This window comes from Eublepharis macularius, chromosome 13 (genome assembly GCF_028583425.1).
Source record: "Eublepharis macularius isolate TG4126 chromosome 13, MPM_Emac_v1.0, whole genome shotgun sequence".
NCBI classification, from domain to species: Eukaryota; Metazoa; Chordata; class Lepidosauria; order Squamata; family Eublepharidae; genus Eublepharis; species Eublepharis macularius.
The window spans coordinates 11,760,998-11,769,555 of record NC_072802.1 but is presented as its reverse complement, the minus strand read 5'-3'; the positions used below and the strand labels follow the sequence as shown (position 1 = coordinate 11,769,555).

Below are 8,558 nucleotides of genomic sequence, written 5' to 3'. Positions count from 1 at the left end.
GGAGGAAGAAGAAGTGGTCCATCAAAGCAACTGTAGCGATGTGCTGGAAAATGACAGCCAGGGGGGTTTACTCAGGATTTGGCTTCTGGTGCCCAGGAAGAGGTTCAGCCTCCACTGAGGGGTCACAGCAGAGAACACCTGGAGCCTGAAGTGAATGAGGTAATGTTGGAGGCTGCAAGTTGACAACACTGCAGTTATTGTGGAGCTGAGTTGAGTTGATATAATGGGGGTGCATTTGACCTGCTTATTGGCTGTTTTAAATGTTGGCCATTTGCATATTCCTGAACATTCTTTTCTGTTTGAAAATGGCAGTTGTCTCTCTGAAAACATGTAGTTTGTTAGCTAACTCAGTATTTCTTCTACTACGTAATTCTTTATGTTTTTCCTAGTAAAGTTAATCCTTTGTTTTTAAGCTGAAACTACATATGGTGTTGACTGTTATTTTAAGGAAATAACCAATAGTTAAAAATTTATGATAAATAAATTATACAGTATAGTTCACAACATGGTGCTTTTTAAGGGAACCTAGTAGACCAAAAGAGGTCACCTCCTCTTGCATGATGGTAAAGTTGGCCTCAATGTTTAGGGACTGCTGGTGGTTTTTCCAAGCTCCTTTTACACTGGACTCCCGCTCCTTAAACCCCACTTGACTCCGCTGCAGACTCAAGCTGCTGGTTCTGCCCCTGACCCAATGGGCCATGCTGCCTTCCTGGTGCCAAGGATTTTGATACGAAAGAGAGCCCTAAATAGCCCTTTCTTCCACACCAGACTCTCAACAGCTCAGAAGAGGGCCTTTGAAAAATCATTTGTTCTTCTTTCACAAAACACCAACTTTTACTTCCTTTGAAAGATCTTGAGTCCAGTGATGGACAACTCAGCTCAGGAAGGTGACTGCTAGGGCTGTGAATACCTGACAAATTCTGGAGAGGAAAAAGAGGAACAGGCTGCAGTGTGGGGAGAAGTGAAAGTGGGAGACAGTCAGACATCTCTCATAAGGTTGTACCCAGCCCAGCTGAATCCCCCAGGGAAGCTTTTACCTTACATTTCAAGTGTTATTTCTACTTTATTCAAATGCCTGATAAATGTTTGGTTGGGGTGGGGATGCAGATTTGCGGGAGGTCTTCCATTTGCCCTGTTGCTAGGATAGTGCCCCCATTGGTAAATGTACAACCCCAACAGATGGCTCTGTGGAATCACCCATCAGAGCATCTAATATAAAGTTTAGAAAGGCTCCCTAAGACTCCCAAACCTTCTGCGCAAGAGACCACCTACCTTGCTTCACTAGAGTTGCATCTGAAGCCCACCCTGTTTCATCCACTGAAGTCTCTGTCAGGATGGCACTGTAAGTAACCCGCTTGACTGCCTCAAAGGGACTACTGAGTTTCTGTTTAGTGCTCACTGCATCTCCTTTTCGTTGGCTTCCAATAATGAAATTCAGCAAGAGGAAGATGGATATTGTTACATCGAGGAATAGGCATAGGCATCAACAGTCATAAACTTTTTAGAGATGCATTGGACTCTACCACAAAATGGCTGACACAGGAAGCACAGCCAAGCACAAAATGGCTGCCAAAAGAAGCGGAACCAAACTCACAAAAAAGAGGAAGTTGGGATGTACAAGCTCACTGAAATCTACCAAGTGAGGATAAAACTGGGGTTGCCAGATCCCCTTACCCTCCTAGCAGCAGAGGGGTAACCTGGTCTTACCTTCTGCCTTGCCCATGATCCTCTTCTGGGAAGTGGCATCGTCCCACATCCAAAGCACGCACACCATGTGTATTCCCAAAGTGCCTGCTGGTGGTGGGTAATGGGGAAACCCTCAGGATTTTGCTCGCAACCTGGGAACCCTAGATAAAACGGAATACACATGACTATTGCAGGTTTTTTAAAAAAAAAATCATAGAAATGCTTGGCTTCGTTACGCCTGCTCACCGGGGTGGTGGTAGTTCTGAGGCATCCTGACCTACCTAATTCTGAGAGGGAATTCTTCATCTAGAGTAAGGGTATATCAGAAGAGGCTGTACTGATGGAGTTTCTGGAATCTCCCTGTACGTAAGGAATTTCTTGACTTTTCACTACTAGGTCATATTAGCCACTGCTCCCCTGCCCCCATCTAAAATCAAAATAGCTTTGCTAGCAAAAACAAAGAGGTCCAGAATGCCCTCCAAATATCTGTTTTTGAAGACAGTAGCCTACTCCCCTCACCATCACCTTGTATTTGGAGGTAGACAGTTATTGAACATTTTTGCTAACACCCCCATCCCTCTGCAGACTTCTAACTCCCCATAGGCTATTCCTGGAAGTACCCTTTCCCCCTTGAGCAGCATGTTTGGGGTGATTCTGTGCTGCAGCAGGAGAGGGGAGCCAGAGAAGTCCCACTCCGTGGATGGAAATCTCTTCAATCTACAGAAATCTCTTCTAGCTCAGTGACAATGAGTCTGTCTAATATATTGGGGATTCTTTTAAAAATCTGGTGTCCTACTCTGCATCTTGAGGTCACGGCAGAGGCCAGGAAGGATGAGGAAAAAGACCCTGATCTGTCACTCCATCTCATAGCTTCTGCCCCAGCCCCTTGTAGTGAGGGCTGTGGGACTTAAGTCCAAATGGCACCATAGACTTCTGGTTGAGTTGGCCCTGGTTTCCTACGAGCCAAGTGACTTGGCTTGCAGCCACAGAGCAGCTGCAGAAAATATATTAAAAATCAGAGGGAGCCCTTTTAACCTCAGAACTGTGGTGCAAGGGGGGGGGGGGCTTTTGCCTCTCCCCATCACATTGTTTCCCTGAGCTGAACCCCCACCCCCCGCCCAGCAAGAAGTTATTGACATTACTTTGGAGCAGCACATGGAGTATTCTGAATATGTGATACTACAAATGTAAGGAGGTAATTCCCTGCTGAGGCCATTTCAGCTTCTGAAGATGGTGGAGGGAGGAGCCCTCTTTCCCCTACACCACAGTTCCTAGCCAAAAAGTTATTCCTCTGATCTTCAAAATGACATTCCTTGCAGCAACTGTGTGACTTTAGGGAAAAAGAGATGGGTAATGGGTTGGGAAACCAAACTCAAATTCTCTCAGAACATAACATGTAGTTTGGCCGTGTGAGGTAATGAGCCACAAAGGCCTCCTGCTCATAACCAGCAGACAATATAATCTGTACAGTCTGAAACTTTCACTCGTCTTTAAACCCTCCTTTCCCCCCAGGAGACCAGGATAGATAGTTTTAACTATGAGCGAAAACTCACACAGAGCCAGAGAGGTGCTATCTCCACACAGCCAAAGAGAAAAATTCAGGAAAAACCTAAGTGAAAATATTTGGATAGCACCATCCTACATTCAGCTTCTTTGTCATGTTACAGTGTGACAGAAACTAGGTCTAGATGTACAACTCTAGAGCCATAAGCCCACTGTTGATATACCTCTCCACGGAAATCTTTAGTAAAAGGCGAAAGATTTATGCGATCTGAAGAGAAACCAGAGTTTCTCCACTGTTGATATACTGTCAGTTCCTGATTTGGATACAGATAGAAGATCTATATGGATCTGAGCCCAGGAGCAAACATTTCTCCGTTTCCTGAAGAGGCTGGCTGTTTAAGGAGCAGATTACTTTGAGCAGGGCTTTTTTTCAGGGGGAACGTGGTGGAACAGAGTTCGGGCACCTCTTTTCCCAGAAAAAAAACCCCTGACTCTGAGGAAATCTGACACCTCCCTTCCTGTTAGGCTGCTGATTGGCTGGCCTGCGGAATAATCCTGTCTGCTAATTATTATTATTATTACTCTTAAAGCTTCTGATACATATAACTTTGTATTACTACTACTACTATTAAAGTTACTGTAAATTATTAGTTTATTATTACTGTTAAAGCTCCTTTTACTTATTACTTCATATTATTATGATGGTTAAAATGTGTGTTACTCATTACTGTTATTTTTACTGTAAACCTTCTAATTAGTATCCTATTTATTATTATTACTGCTGTTAAATCTGTTAATTATTAATAGTTCATTAGTACTGTTAAAGGTTTTGTTAATTATTACTCATTATTGCTGTTCTAATGCCTGCTAAATATAATTGTATTACTGTTAATGCTAATTATTATTGTTGTTGTTAAAGCCATTAATTATTATATCTGTTAAAATGTCTGCTAATTATTATTATTGTCATTACTGTTAAAGCTTCAGCTAATTATTACTCTTTTTATTATTACTATTGTTAAAGCTCCTGTTAATTTTTTGTTATCTTTTATTTTATTTATACTCTACCTTTCTCAATGAGACTCAAGCTGGATTATGCAGTGTGATTCAGTACAGTCAATTTCAGAGACATTTCAATAAACAATGCGATAGGGTATAGAAATGTAAGTTTGCAAAGATTCAAACCAGGAAAAATGCAATACAGAGTTGAAGAAATGCTGAAACACAACTTAAGCAATTCTAAAACTGACATATTAAACAATGCAGAAACTACTGATTAGGATCGTTCTTACAGCAACAGACAGTACATACTAGTAAACAATATTGTCCTATCCCTTTTTTTGATAAAAAATGGCCACCAAACTAGTCCCCGGTACATTACTCACACCTTTTCCCCCTGCCAGCCAGGTAAGCAGGGGGAGTGGGGGGATCCCCTGCCCCCACTGGGGGAATGGGAAACCTAGAACAGCAGCAGGAAAATATTAATGAAGTCCAATGATAGAGGTCCCATAGCCTGGCCTGAAAATCAGATTGAAAAGGAGCCAAAAAACCTTCTCAGTAGCTTCTAGGAGCGTAATGTTCCAAGCTTCCACCACACTATCTGCAGAGTATTCGTTTGGGATCCTAAAACTCCCAGAGCATTTTGAAATGCAGTAGGAACTGAGTGTCCATGGGTGGAGCATTGTACCCACATAAACCCTCACATATTATTGGAGATACATCCCCCGGTATGAGTAGATAGCGGTCAGACTATAGTACAGGCTGAACCTCCAGCCCCACAGCCAGACCTTTCTTCAAAGGCTGAGCTGGTCACGACTTGAGAGAGGCTCATAGCAGCCAGAGATGCTACAAAGTCCTGGGTCAGTGCTGGTAAGAAACCCTAAGTGTGACTGTAGAAGAATCATCACAGCAATCAGTCTAGGTGTCTCCAGGTGCACCATGTCTGTGAGCACCTCCACCAATTCAGAATGCCCAGTGGAGAGCTAGGTGCCTGTTGCACAAGCAGAATGCCTAATTTATCCACCCCATTGCCTCTAACTTGGAAAAGGAAAGAAATTGGGATAAGCTGGAGCACTACATTCTTGAACTGAATGCTAGATTTCTATCAGCCTCTCTGATTTTAATACTAGGACATGACCCAGTGATGAGGTGCTCTGTAATCAGTGGGCTAGGAATACGACAATGGATTACAAAGATGGAAGTCCGAGAATTTCCAAAGATCAAGGAATTGATTTAGTGGGGATTAATTTCACTTTACTCTCTAAAAGTTTTGGTCTTTGGATTGTAAATGGCTCAGAAATCTCTGACAAATCAGGAAAATATGCCTTTATTTCCTCCAGTGGAGCCAGTGTGGTGAATTAATATATGATATTCACAACATGGTATTTGAAGTCTGGGATATTGAGTTCCCAATATATCCAGAAGTTTCCTTGTTAAATTGCACTAAATCAGTACAAAAACTATATATGGAGATACTGTTAAATTGTTGACTGTCAAAGGATAGCTTTTGCAAGATAAAGCAAGACAATCATTTCCTAATAAACAGGATTGTTTATGGAAGGCACGTAGACACATAGAAATCAAAGAAAGCTCTTTTGGACATGGAGTGACTTATTTGGGGGTTCTTACTTAATATCCATCTATTAGTACATTCCTACCTATCATTTTTATTTAAACCTTTCCTCCACGGTTCTTGGGCCTCATTCCCCATGGCACCTCCATAGCATTGGAATCCCCACCTCAGAGACTGCTTAAGCGGTCAGCCAGCCAGCCAGCTCTCTCCTTCCTTCTTCTCTTGGATTTTTTTTTGTCATATGTAGCATGTTTTCACTGCAGCAATCTAGTAATGCTGCTTTACTGTCTGTATTGGGAAACAGCTCCAGGCTCCTCATCTTTTGAAACCACATCTTTTGGAACTTTAGGAGAAAAAGATCCCAAAGACTAACCAGTCTAGACCTGGCATGGTAATGGACACAAGCACCAGGAAGTTTGGGCAAAAAAAGAGAGAGAGCTCTGGGTGTCATCAGCACATTGATGGAACCCAGCTTCAAAGCCACAATTGATCTCCCCCAAGGGCTTTATGTAAAGATTAAATAACATGGGCAATAGAACTGAGCCCTTGCTGGTCACATTCCCACCCCAGTGACAACTGCTTTCTTATGGCAACCCTCTGAATCTGATCATAAGAACTTAAGAAGAGCCCTGCTGGATCCATCTACTCCAACACCCCATGTCACTCACTGGCTAGTTACTCTGGATGGCCAACCACAGGGGCTAGAGGCTGAGGCCTTCCCCTGGGATTTCCTCCTGGTACTGCCATTCATAGAAGTAATGCCTCTAGATGTGGGGCTTCCCTTTAACCACGGTGCCTGGCAGCCACTGATAAAACTTATCCTCTGTGAATCTTTCTAATCCCTCTTTAAGTCTGTCTACACCTGTGGCCCTCATTACATCCTAGATACATGAGGAACAATTTAAACCAATCCTAAGCAAATCCCAGGATCCCTGCTTCTGCTTCCAAATGTCTTGACACTTGGCACAGTCCACCTTATCAAAATTCCAGTTACAAAAACAAAGAAGCACAGTTCTTGTCTCCATTCCAGTAGAGATAAATCCACTGAAGCCACCGGCCCCTGTATAAAGCAAGCATCTTTGGTTCTCACACAGCTTGATGGGCAGCAAATCTTCACCTGCTGATATTTTACTTCGTGCTTTTGTTAAGGGGACCAAAGTAAGCTAGGTGAACTCTTGGGAAGGGCGACTGCCCCCTCTCATCCCATTTTATCATGACAAGAACCCTGTGAGGTAGGAATATGTATGGATCCAAATGAGATTTACATCCACTGGTGTACACTTGGGATTGCAATCTTAGTTCAATTAGCAGTTGGATGTTTTTCTAACCATAATACAGGAGTGAAAAGCCTTTCTGATCCATCTTGTAGTAGACTTTGTCATGGGTTAATGTGTTTTTTAAAAGACCACAAAGACCATCCTGGGAGCTCCATGGCTGAGCAGATGCCACTCCAGTTCTAAGTCTATCCATTCATGGATTCAGTGGGAGAAACTTCTTCCAGATGGATCACAGTGGAGATTAAAGGGTACAGCTTTGCATAAGTGCCATGAAAATGGATCATCAGAAGTGAACTGTTGCCTAGAAGGGCAGTTGCAAGCAACTTGAGGAAGTACAGTCGCCTGCTGGCCGAAACACCTCCCCTCCCCCAGCTGACAGCCTCCTGTGTTGTTAGCAGCTGTCTGATTTGCAGGGATCTGCAGCTGAGTGGGAGATAAGTGGGAGCACCTGAGAGAACTGCAAGTAAAGTTGCTGTCAAAGGCAAGGGAGGGGAAGCCAGTTGGCAACTCTACCTGGAAGCAAGCACTATCGCTCCAAGCGGGACTTACTTCCAAGTAAAGATACATAGAATCAACTGCATGGCTACACTGCAAAAGGTGCTGGTGAAGGAGTATGATATTCAAGAAGGCTTACTTCAAGTAAATTTTCACAGTGTGGGGCTCAATAAGATTTTAGGATTAGGAGGCCCTTCATTAGTTGTGATAAGTATGTCTTTGCTTGGCAGGCATATATACACTGACATTTCCCCCATGCTCATGTACATTTATATACATATGTGCAAACAAAGAGGAGGAAATACTACACAGCTGCTAACAAAGGACACCAGTATAACAAAACTGCATGCCACCATCAATCTTGTCCCATCTTCCACTCATCGGAAGAGGGTGCTTTTTGCTGACTTTGTACCTAGTGACCTCACCTGGAGGTTGGCAACCCTGGCTCAGGACGAGAATTGGGGCGGCTCTAATTCGGGGGAGACCCTGGCCTGGATAGCCCAGGTGAGCCTGATCTGGTCAGCTCTCAGAAGTTAAACAGGCCTTGGTTAGCGATCCGATGGGACACTTCCAAGGAAGGCGAGTGTTGCAGAGGCCGGCAACGGCAACCCACCTCTGTTCGTCTTTTACTATGAAAACCCCACCGGGGCCGCCACAAGTCAGCTTTGGCTTGAGGGTTCGCTCCACCACTAATTCAGGGAGACGTCCAGATCCTGCCTGGGGGCTGGCAACCCTACTCCCGAGGAAGTGGGCTTGCTAGGTCGCCTCTCCCACCGCCCGCAGCGCAGTGCGCGCCTAACTCCCCCGACCGACCCGCCCCGCCCCGCCTCTTTGGGGCGCTGCTCCACCCCAGCCGGCTCCCCCGCCTGCCCGCGCCTGCGCCCTGCGCCCAGCCGCGCGGCCAGGTGTGAAGCGCTCGAGGCGCCTCCGGGCAGCACCTGCGGGGCGGCCTTCGAGGGCGTCGTGGGACTGGAGCGGGCTGCGCTGCACGAGGCTCCGCGGCCCTCTCGCCCCTTCGCGGCGCC

At 44.8% G+C, this 8,558-nt stretch overlaps 1 non-coding gene across 1 annotated transcript; it reads right to left on the bottom strand.

The window, feature by feature from the left end:
- Nucleotides 1-3,361: 3,361 nt before the first annotated feature.
- On the bottom strand, nucleotides 3,362-3,477 carry LOC129341782 (U5 spliceosomal RNA). Its single transcript, XR_008598157.1, has one exon. It is a non-coding gene; the product is annotated as a U5 spliceosomal RNA (small nuclear RNA).
- Nucleotides 3,478-8,558: the final 5,081 nt, after the last annotated feature.